This window comes from Cherax quadricarinatus, unplaced genomic scaffold, assembly GCF_038502225.1.
Source record: "Cherax quadricarinatus isolate ZL_2023a unplaced genomic scaffold, ASM3850222v1 Contig48, whole genome shotgun sequence".
In the NCBI taxonomy this organism is placed as follows: Eukaryota; Metazoa; Arthropoda; class Malacostraca; order Decapoda; family Parastacidae; genus Cherax; species Cherax quadricarinatus.
Window position 1 is genome coordinate 437386 of NW_027195074.1, and position 13202 is coordinate 450587.

Here is a 13202-nt window from a genome sequence, read left to right on the forward strand (position 1 = left end):
TGGTCCTCCACCATGATGGTGGTGTATCGGTCCTCCACCATGATGGTGTGTCAGTCCTCCACCATGATGGTGTGTCAGTCCTCCACCATGATGGTGTCAGTCCTCCACCATGACAGTGTGTCAGTCCACCACCATGATGGTGTGTCAGTTCACTACCATGAGGGTGGTGTGTCAGTCCTCCACCAGGATGGTGTCAGTCCTCCACCATGATAGTATGTCAGTCCTCCACCATGATGGTGTGTCAGTCCTTCACCATGATGGTGTGTCGGTACTCCACCATCATGGCGTGTCGGTCCTCCACCATGATAGCATGTCAGTCCTCCACCATGATGGTGTGTCAGTCCTCCACCATGATGGTGTATCGGTACTCCACCATGATGGCGTGTCGGTCCTCCACCATGATAGTATGTCAGTCCTCCACCATGATGGTGGTGTATCGGCACTCCACCATGATGGTGGTGTATCGGCACTCCACAAAGATGGTGTGTCGGTCCTCCACCGTGAATCACGGTGTGCCAGTCCTCCGCCATGATGGTGTGTCAGTCCTCCTCCATGATGGTGTCAGTCCTCTACCATGACTGTGCGTCAGACCTCCACCATGATGGTGTGTCAGTCCTCCACCATGATGGTGTGTCAGTCCTCCAACTTGATGGTGTGTCAGTCCACCATCATGATGCTGTGTCAGTCCACTACCATGATAGTGGTGTGTCAGTCCTCCACCATGATGGTGTCAGTCTTCCACCATGATAGTGTGTCAGTCCACCACCATGATGGTGTCTCAGTTCACTACCATGAGGGTAGTGTGTCAGTCCTCCACCAGGACGGTGTCAGTCCTCCACCATGATGGTGTGTCGGTCCTCCACCATGATGGTGTGTCAGTTCTCCACTATGATTGTGAGTCAGTCCACCACCATGATAGTGTGTCAGTCCTCCATCATGATTGTGTCAGTCCTCCACCACAATGGTGTCAGTTCACTACCATGATGGTGTGTCAGTCCTCCACCATGATGGTGTGTCAGTCCTCCACCATAATGATGTGTCAGTCTTGCACCATGATGGTGTGAAAGTTCTCCACCATGATGGTGGTGTGTCAGTCCTCCACCATGATGGTGTGTCAGTCGTGCACCATGATTGTGTCAGTCCTCTCAGACAACACAACCTCTCCAACACTAACAAAACACAACACGGAGGACAATGAACCTCTCCATCACTAACAAAACACAACACGGAGGCCACTGAACCTCTCCAACACTAACAAAACACAACACGGAGGCCAATGAACCTCTCCATCACTAACAAAACACAACAAGGAGGCCACTGAACCTCTCCAACACTAATAAAACACAACACGGAGGCCATTGAACCTCTCCAACACTAACAAAACACAACACGGAGGCCACTGAACCTCTCCAACACAAATAAAACACAACACGGAGGCCACCGAACCTCTGCAACACTAAAAAACACAACACAGAGGTCACTGAACCTCTCCATCACTAATAAAACACAACACGGAGGCCACTGAACCTCTCCATCAGTAATAAAACACAACACGGAGGCCACTGAAACAAAACACAACACGGAGGCCACTGAACCTCTCCAACACTAACAAAACACAACACGGAGGCCACTGAACCTCTCCATCTCTAAAAAACACAACACGGAGGCCACTGAACCTCTCCAACACTAACAAAACACAACACGGAGGCCACTAAAACACAACACGGAGGCCACTGAACCTCTCCATCACTAACAAAACACAACACGGAGGCCACTGAACCTCTCCAACACTAACAAAACACAACACGGAGGCCACTGAAAACCTCCATCACTAACAAAACACAACACAGAGGCCACTGAACCTCTCCTTCACTAATAAAACACAACACGGAGGCCACTGAACCTCTCCATCACTAATAAAACACAACACGGAGGCCACTGAACCTCTCCAACACTAACAAAACACAACACGGAGGCCACTGAACCTCTACAACACTAACAAAACACAACACGGAGGCCACTGAACCTCTCCAACACTAACAAAACACAACACAGAGGCCACTGAACCTCTCCTTCACTAATAAAACACAACATGGAGGCCACTGAACCTCTCCATCACTAATAAAACACAACACGGAGGCCACTGAACCTCTCCAACACTAACAAAACACAACACGGAGGCCACTGAACCTCTCCAACACTAACAAAACACAACACAGAGGCCACTGAACCTCTCCATCACTAATAAAACACAACACGGAGGCCACTGAACCTCTCCATCACTAATAAAACACAACACGGAGGCCACTGAACCTCTCCAACACTAACAAAACACAACACGGAGGCCACTGAACCTCTCCAACACTAACAAAACACAACACAGAGGCCACTGAACCTCTCCATCACTAATAAAACACAACACGGAGGCCACTGAACCTCTCCAACACTAACAAAACACAACACGGAGGCCACTGAACCTCTCCATCACTAACAAAACACAACACGGAGGCCACTGAACCTCTCCATCACTAACAAAACACAACACGGAGGCCACTGAACCTCTCCATCACTAATAAAACACAACACGGAGGCCACTTAACCTCTCCATCACTAACAAAACACAACACAGAGGCCACTGAACCTCTCCAACACTAACAAAAAACAACACGGAGGCCACTGAACCTCTCCATCACTAACAAAACACAACACGGAGGCCACTGAACCTCTCCAACACTAACAAAACACAACACGGAGGCCACTGAACCTCTCCATCACTAACAAAACACAACACAGATGCCACTGAAACTTTCCAACACTAACAAAACACAACACGGAGGCCACTGAACCTCTCCAAAACTAACAAAACACAGCACAGAGGCCACTGAACCTCTCCAACACTAACAAAACACAACACAGAGGCCACTGAACCTATCCAGCACTAACAAAAAACAACACGGAGGCCACTGAACCTCTCCAAGACTAACAAAACACAACACAGAGGCCACTGAACCTCTCCAACACTAACAAAACACAACACAGAGGCCATTGAACCCCTCCAACACTAACAAAACAAAACACAGAGGCCACTGAACCTCTCCATCACTAGTAAAACACAACAAGGAGGCCACTGAACCTCTCCAACACTAATAAAACACAACACGGAGGTCACTGAACCTCTCCAACACTAACACAACACAACAAGGAGGTCACTGAACCTCTCCATCACTAATAAAACACAACACGGAGTCCACTTAACCTCTCCATCACTAACAAAACACAACACGGAGGCCACTAAACCTCTCCATCACTAATAAAACACAACACGGAGGCCACTGAAACTCTCCATCACTAATAAAACACAACACGGAGGTCACTGAACCTCTCCAACACTAACAAAACACAACACGGAGGCCACTGAACCTCTGAAACACTAATAAAACACTACACGGAGGCCACTGAACCTCTCCAACACTAAAAAAACACAACAAAGAGGTCACTGAACCTCTCCATCACTAACAAAACACAACACGGAGGCCACTGAACCTCTCCATCAGTAATAAAACACAACACGGAGGCCAGTGAACCTCTCCAACACTAACGAAACACAACACGGAGGTCACTGAACCTCTCCATCACTAATAAAACACACACGGAGGCCACTGAACCTCTCCATCACTAATAAAACACAACACAGAGGCCACTGAACCTCTCCAAAACTAACGAAACACAACACGGAGGTCACTGAACCTCTCCATCACTAATAAAACAACACGGAGGCCACTGAACCTCTCCATCACTAACAAAACACAACACGTAGGCCACTTAACCTATCCAACACTAACAAAAAACAACACGGAGGACACTGAACCTCTCCATCACTAACAAAAGACAACACGGAGGCCACTGAACCTCTCCAACACTAACAAAACACAACACAGAGGCCACTGAACCTCTCCAACACTAACAAAACACAACACAGAGGCCACTGAACCTCTCCATCACTAACAAAAAACAACACGGAGGCCACTAAACCTCTCCAACACTAACAAAACACAGCACAGAGGCCACTGAACCTCTCCAACACTAACAAAACACAACACAGAGGCCACTGAACCTCTCCATCACTAACAAAAAACAACACGGAGGCCACTGAACCTCTCCAACACTAACAAAACACACACAGAGGCCACTGAACCTCTCCAACACTAACAAAACATAACACAGAGGCCACTGAACCTATTCAACACTAACAAAAAACAACACGGAGGCCACTGAACCTCTCCATCACTAACAAAAAACTACACAAAGGCCACTGAACCTCTCCAACACTAACAAAACACAACACAGAGGCCACTGAACCCCTCCAACACTAACAAAACAAAACAAAGAGGCCACTGAACCTCTCCATCACTAGTAAAACACAACAAGGAGGCCACTGAACCTCTCCAACACTAATAAAACACAACACGGAGGCCATTGAACCAAAAACACAGTGCCCACTGAAATTTCCATCACTAATAAAAAAAAACACGGGAGGCCCGGGAAACTTCCATCACTAATAAAACACAACACAGGCCACGGGAACCTCCCATCACTAACAAAACAAAACCCGGGGGCCCACTGAACCTTCCATCAAAACCCAAAAACACAACACAAACCCATTGAAATTTTCCATCACTAACAAACACAACACGGGGCCATCCCCCCCAACACTAACAAAACACAAGGCCACTGAACCTCCCCCATCACTAACAAAAACCCTGGGGCCACGGGCCCCTCTCCCAAAATAAAACACAACACAGGGCCACGGGAACCCTCCCCCAACAAAAAAAACACAACACAGGGGCCATTTTAAACCCCCTCCAACATAACAAAAAAAAAACACAGGGGCCACAGAACCTTCCATCACTAATAAAAACAACAAGGAAAAGGGAACCTCCCCAACATAATAAAACCCACGGGGGCCACTGAACCTCCAACACAAAAAAACCACAACACGGGGGCCACTGAACCTTCCATCCCCAAAAAAACACAAAACTTGAGGCCACTGAACCTCTCCATCAGTAATAAAACACAACAGAGGCCAGTGAACCTCCCCAAACACAAACGGAAACACAACACAGGTCACTGACCCTTTCCATACTAATAAAACACACGGGGCCCACTGAACCTCCCCATCACTATTAAAACAACACAGGGGGCCACTAAACCTCCCCAAAACTAAAAAAACAAACACAGAGGCCACGGGTTTCCTCCATCACTAATAAACACAAAAAACTAAACCCTCTCCAACACAAAAAAACAAACACAGAGGCCCCCAAACCATCCACTAAAAAAAACAACACAGGCCACGGGAACCTCTGGCACAAAAAAACCCGGGGGCCACAAACCCTCCAAGACTAAAAAAACACAACACAGAGGCCACGGGGCCCCCAAACACTAACAAACACAACACAGGGGCCCAAATTTAACCCCCAACACTAAAAAAAAAAAAAGGAAAAAAACAACCCTTCCACCTAAAAAACACAAAAAGGGGGGAACTGCCCTCCCCAAAATAATACTAAAAAAACCCAAAACCCACAGGCCCACGGGAACCTCCCCAACACTAAAAAACAAAACCCGGAGGCCACTAAACCCTCTAAACACTAAAAAAAACCCCACCGGAGGCCACGGGGCCTCCAACACTAAAAAAAAAACAAAGGGTCCCCGGAACCTTCCACAAACAAAAAAATTTTGGGGGCCACTAACCTCCTCAGTAATAAAACACAACAGGGAGGCCAGTAAACCCTCCAACCTGAAAACACCACGGGGGTCACTAACCTCTCCATCACTAATAAAACACACACGGAGGCCACTAAACCTCCCCATCACTAAAAAAACACAACACGGGGAACTGACCCTTTCCCCAAAAAACAAAAGAAAACAACACGGGGGTCACTAAAACCTTTCCATCACTTTTAAACAACACGGGGCCACTGAACCTCCCATCACTAACAAGACAAAACATGGTCATTTAAACCCCACCCAACACTAACAAAAAAAAACCGGGGGCCACTAAACCCCCCATCACTAACAAAGACAACACAGGAATAACCCCCTACCTTTAAAACAAAACACAGGCCATAAACCCTTCCTCATACTAAAAACAACACAGGCCACTAAACCCCTCTCCATCACTAACAAAACCAAACGGAGGTCACTGAACCTCCCAACACTAACACAAACAAAAAGGAGGTCACTAAACCCCTTCCATCACTAATAAAAAAACAACACGGGGGCCAGGGAACCCCTTCCATCACTAATAAAAAAAACCCGGAGGCCATTAACCCTCTCCATCATTTAAAAACAAAAACACAGAAACTAACCTCCCCCAACACTAAAAAAACCCAAACCCAAGGGGCCACTAACCTCCCCAAACTAACAAAACCCCAACACAGGGCCACTGAAACTTCATCATTAATAAAACACAACGGGACCACGGGAAATTTCCCATCAAAATAAAACCCCACGGAGGCCAAAAACCTCCATAAGAAAACAAAACACGGTTTGCCATGGCCCCCAACACTAAAAAAAACACAACTGGAGGCCACTGAACCCCCCAAACTAAAAAAACACAGCACAGGGGCCACTGAACCTCTCCCAACACTAAAAAACAAAACAGGGGCCCCCTAACCTACCCAGCACAAACCCCGGGGGCCACTAAAACCTTTCCAAGCCCCAACCCAAAACACAACACAGGGGCCACGGGAAAACCTCCCCCCAAACTAAAAAACACAAAAAAAGGGGCCCAAAACCCCCAACATTTAAAAAAAAAACAAGAGGCCTTAAACCTTTCCCCTTCACTAGAAAAGAGGAAGGGCCACTAACCTCCCCAACACTTTTAAAAACAACACGGGGGTCACTAAATTTTTCCAAACACTAACACACAAAAAGGGAAAGGTCACTAAAACCCTCCCATCATAAAAAAAACCCACAAGTCCATTAACCTCTCCCATCATTTAAAAAACACAACACGGGCCACAAACCTCCCATCACTAATAAAACCCACGGGGGGCCCCCCTAAAACTCCCCACTAATAAAAACAACAGGGAAGGTCACTAACCTCCCCAACACTAACAAAAAAAACCCGGAGGCCCAAAACCCTCAAACACTAATAAATTACAACATGGGGGCCACTGAACCCTCCAACATTAAAACAAAAACAGAGAGGTCACTGAACCTCTCCATCACTAAAAAAACACAACACGGGGGGCCACGGGGCCTCTCCATCAGTAATAAAGCCAACACGGGGGCCCGTGAACCTCCCACTAACGAAACACAACACGGAGGTCCTGAACCTCCCCATCACTAATAAAACACACGGGGGCCCACTGAACCTTCCATCACTAAAAAAACAAAACCGAGGCCACGGGAACCTCCAAAACTAACAAAAAAAACAGGGGAAATACGGGAACCTCCCATCCCCAAAAAAAAACCCAGGGGAGGCCACTGAACCTCCCCATCACTAACAAAACACAACACTGGGCCACTTAACCTATCCAACATAACAAAAAAAAAAATGGAGGACACTGAACCCCATCACTAAAAAACCACGGGGGCCCACTAAACCTCCAACACTAATAAAACAAAAACGGGGGCCACTAAATTTTTCTCCATCACTAATAAAACACAACAGGGGAGGTCACTGAACCTCTCCAACACTAACACAACACAAAAAGTCACGGGAATTTCTCCATCACTAAAAAAACAAAACCCGGGGGCCCACTTAATCCTCTCCAAAAACAAAAAAAACCCGGGGCCCACAAACCCTTCCATACAACCAAAACACAACACGGGGGCCCTAATAAACCTAATAAAAACCAACACGGGGGGCCCTGAAACTTCCATCACAAATTAAACCCGGGGGCCCAAACCCCAAATCACAAACCAAAAATTTTGGGGGGCCACTAACCCTTCCCCACCTAAAAAAAAAAATCCCAAAACCCCAAACAAAAAAAACCAAAAGGGGCCATTTATTTCAACATAAAAAACCCAAACCAAAAGTCCCAATTTAACAAAAACCAAGAGGAAACAACCCCCAAACACAAACAAAAAAAAAGGGAACAAAAACCCTTCAATCACAACAAAACCTAACCACTAATTTTCCCACACTAACAAACCCTTAAAAAATGGTTTTTTCCCCAACAAACAAAAAAACCAATACAACCCTTCACACAAAAACAAACACAGGGGGCCATAAACCTCCCCAACACTAACAAAAACAACACAGAGGCCACTGAACCTCCCCATACAACAAAAAAACCGGGGGCCATTTAAACCTCCCCAAACACTAATAAAAAAAGCACAGGGCCCCCAAACCCCCCAAACTAAAAAAACACAACACAGAGGCCATAACCTCCATCACTAAAAAAAAACAACACGGGGGCCCACTGAACCTCTCCAAACTAAAAAAACACACACAGGGCCACCTAAACCTCCCCCAACACTAACAAAAAACCCGGGGCCACGGGGCCTATTAATAAAAAAAAAAACAACACAGGCCTAAACCCTTTCCATCACTAACAAAAAACAAAAAGGGCCACAAAACCTTAACCCCAAATAAAAAAACACAGGGGCCACGGGAACCCCCCCAACACTAACAAAAATTAAAAAAAGGGGACTAAACCTCTCCATCACTGAAAAACCCCAAAAAGGGAAAGGCCCCCTAACCTCCCAACACTAATAAAATAAAACAGGGGGTTGGGAACCTCCCCAACACTAACAAACCAAAACCCGGGGGCCACTAAAACCTCCAAAAAATAAAACAAACGGGGGAGGCCCCCCCAACCTCTGAAACACTAAAAACAAGGCCAGAGGTCACTGAACCTTCCATCCCCAAAAAAACAAAACCCGGAGGCCTGGAACCCCCCTCCCCACCCAAAAAACACAACACGGGCCCAGGAATCTCTCCCAAAAAACAAACACAACACGGGGGTCACGGGAACCTCCATCACTTAAAACACACGGGGGCCTAACCTCCCCCCATCACAAAAAAAACCCAAACCCCTTTTATTAAATTTTCCAAATCACAAACCAAACAAAAAGGCCCAAACCCCCAACACTAAAAAAAACCAACACAGGGCCACAAAAATTTCCCCATCCTAATAAAACAAAACACGGGGCCACGGGGAAACTCCATCACTAATAAAACAACACAAAATATAAAACCCTTCCATCATTAACAAAACACAACACGGATGCCACTGAACCTCCCCATCACTAAAAAATTAAAAAACCGGATGCCAAAAATTTTTTCCACCCCTTTTAACAAAACCTCGGGGGCCCCCAACCCCTCCAACACTAAAAAAACACACACAGGGCCACTAAACCCCTCTCCATCACTAAAAAAAAAACAACACTAAAGGCCCAGGAACCCTCCAACACTAAAAAACAAAAACAAAAGAGGCCACTAACCCTTCTAAAACAACAAACAAAACCAAAAGGCCATAACCCCCAACACTAAAAAAAAAACACAGGGGCCCCACAAAACCTTCCACTAAAAAAACACAACAAGGAGGCCACGGGAACCCTTCCCCAACACTAATAAAACATGGAGGCCATTTAAACCCTTTCCAACCTAAAAAAACAACACGGAGGCCACTAAACCCTTTTTCCCCAATTAAAACAAAACATGGAAAAAACAAAACCTCTCCCTCAGTAATAAAACAAAACCCGTAGGCCAGTGAACCTCCCCCAACACTAACAAAACCACGGGGGTCACTGATCCCCCCATCACAAATAAAAACCGGGAGGCCATTAACCTTTTCCATCCCTATTAAAAAAACCCCGGGGGCCACTGAACCCCCCTCCAAAACTAACCAAAAAAAACGGGGCCCACGGGAACCTCTCCATCCCCCTAATAAAACCCGGGGCCACTAACCCCTCCCCAAACACTAACAAAACAAAAACACAGAGGCCACGAACCTACCCAACACTAAAAAAAACCCTTTGGAGGCCACGGGAACCTCCCAACACAAAAAAAACAAAACGGGGGCCCCGGGAACCCCCCAAAGACTAAAAAAACAAAAACACAGGGGCCACTAATTTTTCCTCCAACATAAAAAACACAACAAAAGGGGCCATTGAACCCCCCAACCCTAAAAAACAAAACACAGAGGCCACAAACCCTTCCATCACTAGTAAAAACAACAAGGGGCCCCACAAAACCTTTCCAACACTAATAAAACAAAACCTGGGGGTCCTGAACCCTTCAAACTAACAAACAAAACCCGGAGGCCCGGGAACCTAAACACTAAAAAAACCCTCCCGGAGGCCATTTGGAACCTCTCCAACAAAAACAAAAAAAGAGGTCATAACTTCCATCATTTAAAAAACAAAACACGGGGCCCGGCCTCCCCTTCAGTAAGAAACCCAGGGGCCAGAAAACCTCCCCAACCCCTAACAAAAAAACCAGGGAAAGGTCACTGGAACCCCCCATCACTAAAAAAAACCCAAGGAGGCCACTAATCCCTCACTAATAAAAACAAACCCGGGAGGCCACTGATCCCCCTAAAAAAAAGAAACACAACACGGGGGTCATAACCCTTCCATCCCCAAAAAACAACACAGGGGCCCCAAAACCCTTTCCACCCACTAAAAGACAAAAACATGGGGGTCATTTAACTTCCACCAAAAAAACAACACGGGGGGCCCAAATGAACCCTCCATCACAAACCCAAAAAGACAAAAAAGGGGGGCCACTGAACCTCAAAACACAACAAAAAAAAACGGGGGAGGCCAGGGGCCTCCCCCCATCACTAATAAAACAAACCGGGGGGCCCCTGAACCTCCCATCACTAACAAAACCCGGGGGTCGGGGGGTCTAAACCCAAAACCCAACGGGGAAAATCACTAAAACCCTTCCACACAAAAAACAAACACGGAGGCCACTAAACCTCCCATCACAAATTAAAACACAACACGGAGGCCATTAACCTCTCCCCCACTAACCACAACACAGGGGCCCACTGAACCTCCCCAACACTAACAAAACACAACACAGAGGCCATCCCCCCTCAATACTAACAAAAATAAACACAGTGGTCCTGAAACTTCCATCACTAAAAAAACAAAACCCGGGGGCCCCTAAAATCTCCATAAATAAAAAAACCGGGGGGCCCAAATGAAACCCCTCCATCACTAAAAAAAAACACAACACGGAGGCCACGGGAACCTCCCATCACTAACAAAAACAAAGGGGCCACGCCTCCATCTTAAAAACACAACACGGAGGCCACTGGGCCCCCGAACAAACAAAACCAAACAAAGGGCCACTTAACCTCCAACACTAAAGAACCAACACGGGAGGCCACTAACCTCTCCAACACTAAAAAAAAACAAAAACCAAGGCCACGGGAACCTCTCAATCACTAACAAAACACAACACGGAGGCCATTAAAACCTCCCCAGTCACAAACCCAAACACAAAAAGATCCCACGGGAACCTCTCCATCACTAAAAAAACAAAACACGGGATCCATAAAAATTTTATAATTAAAAAACCCCAAAAGGGCCCCCTAAACCTCCCCAACACTAACAAAACACGGGGCCATAACCCCTTTTAACCTAACAAACCAACACGGGGCCAGGGGGAACCTCTCAATCATAACTAAAACCAGATGCCACGGGAACCCTCCATCCAAACCCAAAACAAACACAGATCCCACGGGAAACTTATAACTAACAAACCCCTTTTTGGAGGATAAACCTCCCAAACCCTAAAAAACCCCAAAGGGGCCACTGAACCTCTCCACCCCTAAAAAACACAACACAGATCCCACTGAAATTTTCCCCATAACTAAAAAAACACAACACAAAGGCCCCCTTAAAACCTCCCCAACACAAAAAAACCCGGGAGGCCACCAACCTTCCAACACTAACAAAACACAAGGGGCCCCACTAACCCCCTCCAACACTAAAAAAACCCTTAACACAAAAGGCCACTAACCTTTCAACACTAAAAAAAAACAACACGGGGGCCCTGAACCTCTCCATACTAAAAAAAACTACACAGGGGCCCAAACAAACCCCCAACATTAAAAAAACACAACACAGGGGCCCCTAAACCCCTAAAACACTAAAAAACAAAACGGGGTTAAACCCTTCCATCCCCTGGGGAAAAACACAAAAAGGGGGAGGCACTAAATTTTTCCCCACCTAATAAACACAACACGGGGGGATTAATTTTTCCCCAACACTAAAAAAACACAACACGGGGCCACTGAACCTCTCCAAACTAATAAAACCCACGAGGCCACCAAAACCCGGGGCAACACAAAAAAACCCCCAACAGGGGTTTTCACTGAACCTCTCCATCCCCAAAAAACAACACGGAGGCCACGGGAACCTCCATCAGAAAAAAAACACAACAAGGAGGCCATTTAAACCTCTCCCCAAAAACAAAACCCGAGGCCACTGAACCTCCAATACTAAAAAACCCAAAAAGTGGCCACGGGCCTCCCCTTTTAAAAAACCAAAACTTGAGGCAAAAAAACTTCATCATTTAAAAAACACAACACGGGGGCCACTGAACCTCCACCCTCAAAACACAACAGGGAGGCCCCCGAACCTCTCCATCACTAAAAAAACACAACAGGGGGCCCAAGGGAACCCTTTCCATCACTAAAAAAACACAACACAGATGCCACAAAATCCCATCAACCAAAAACACAACACAGGACTAAACCCTCCCCAACATAACAAAAAAACACAACACAGGGCCCTTTTAACCCCTCCCAAATATAAAAAACAAAACAGGAGGCCTGAACCTTTCCATCCCCAAAAAACACAACAAGGGGGGCCCCATTAAACCTTCCATCACACAAAAAAACCTCACAGATGCCTTTTAAACTTTCCATCACTAAAAAAACCCAAAACACGGGGGCCCTAAACCTCCCAACACTAACAAAACACAAAAGAGGCCACGGGCCCTTTCCAACACTAACAAAACCAACAGGGGGCCACTGAACCTCCCCATCACTAACAAAAAAAAATTTTGGGAGGCCACTGAACCTCCCAAACTAACAAAACCCCAAAGGGGCCCAAACCTCCCCAAACACTAAAAAAACCCAAAACACAGGGCCACTAAACCCCCTCCAACACTAACAAAACAAAACAAAAGGGGAAATTTTTTTCCTAATCCCCAATAAAACAAAACCAAGGGG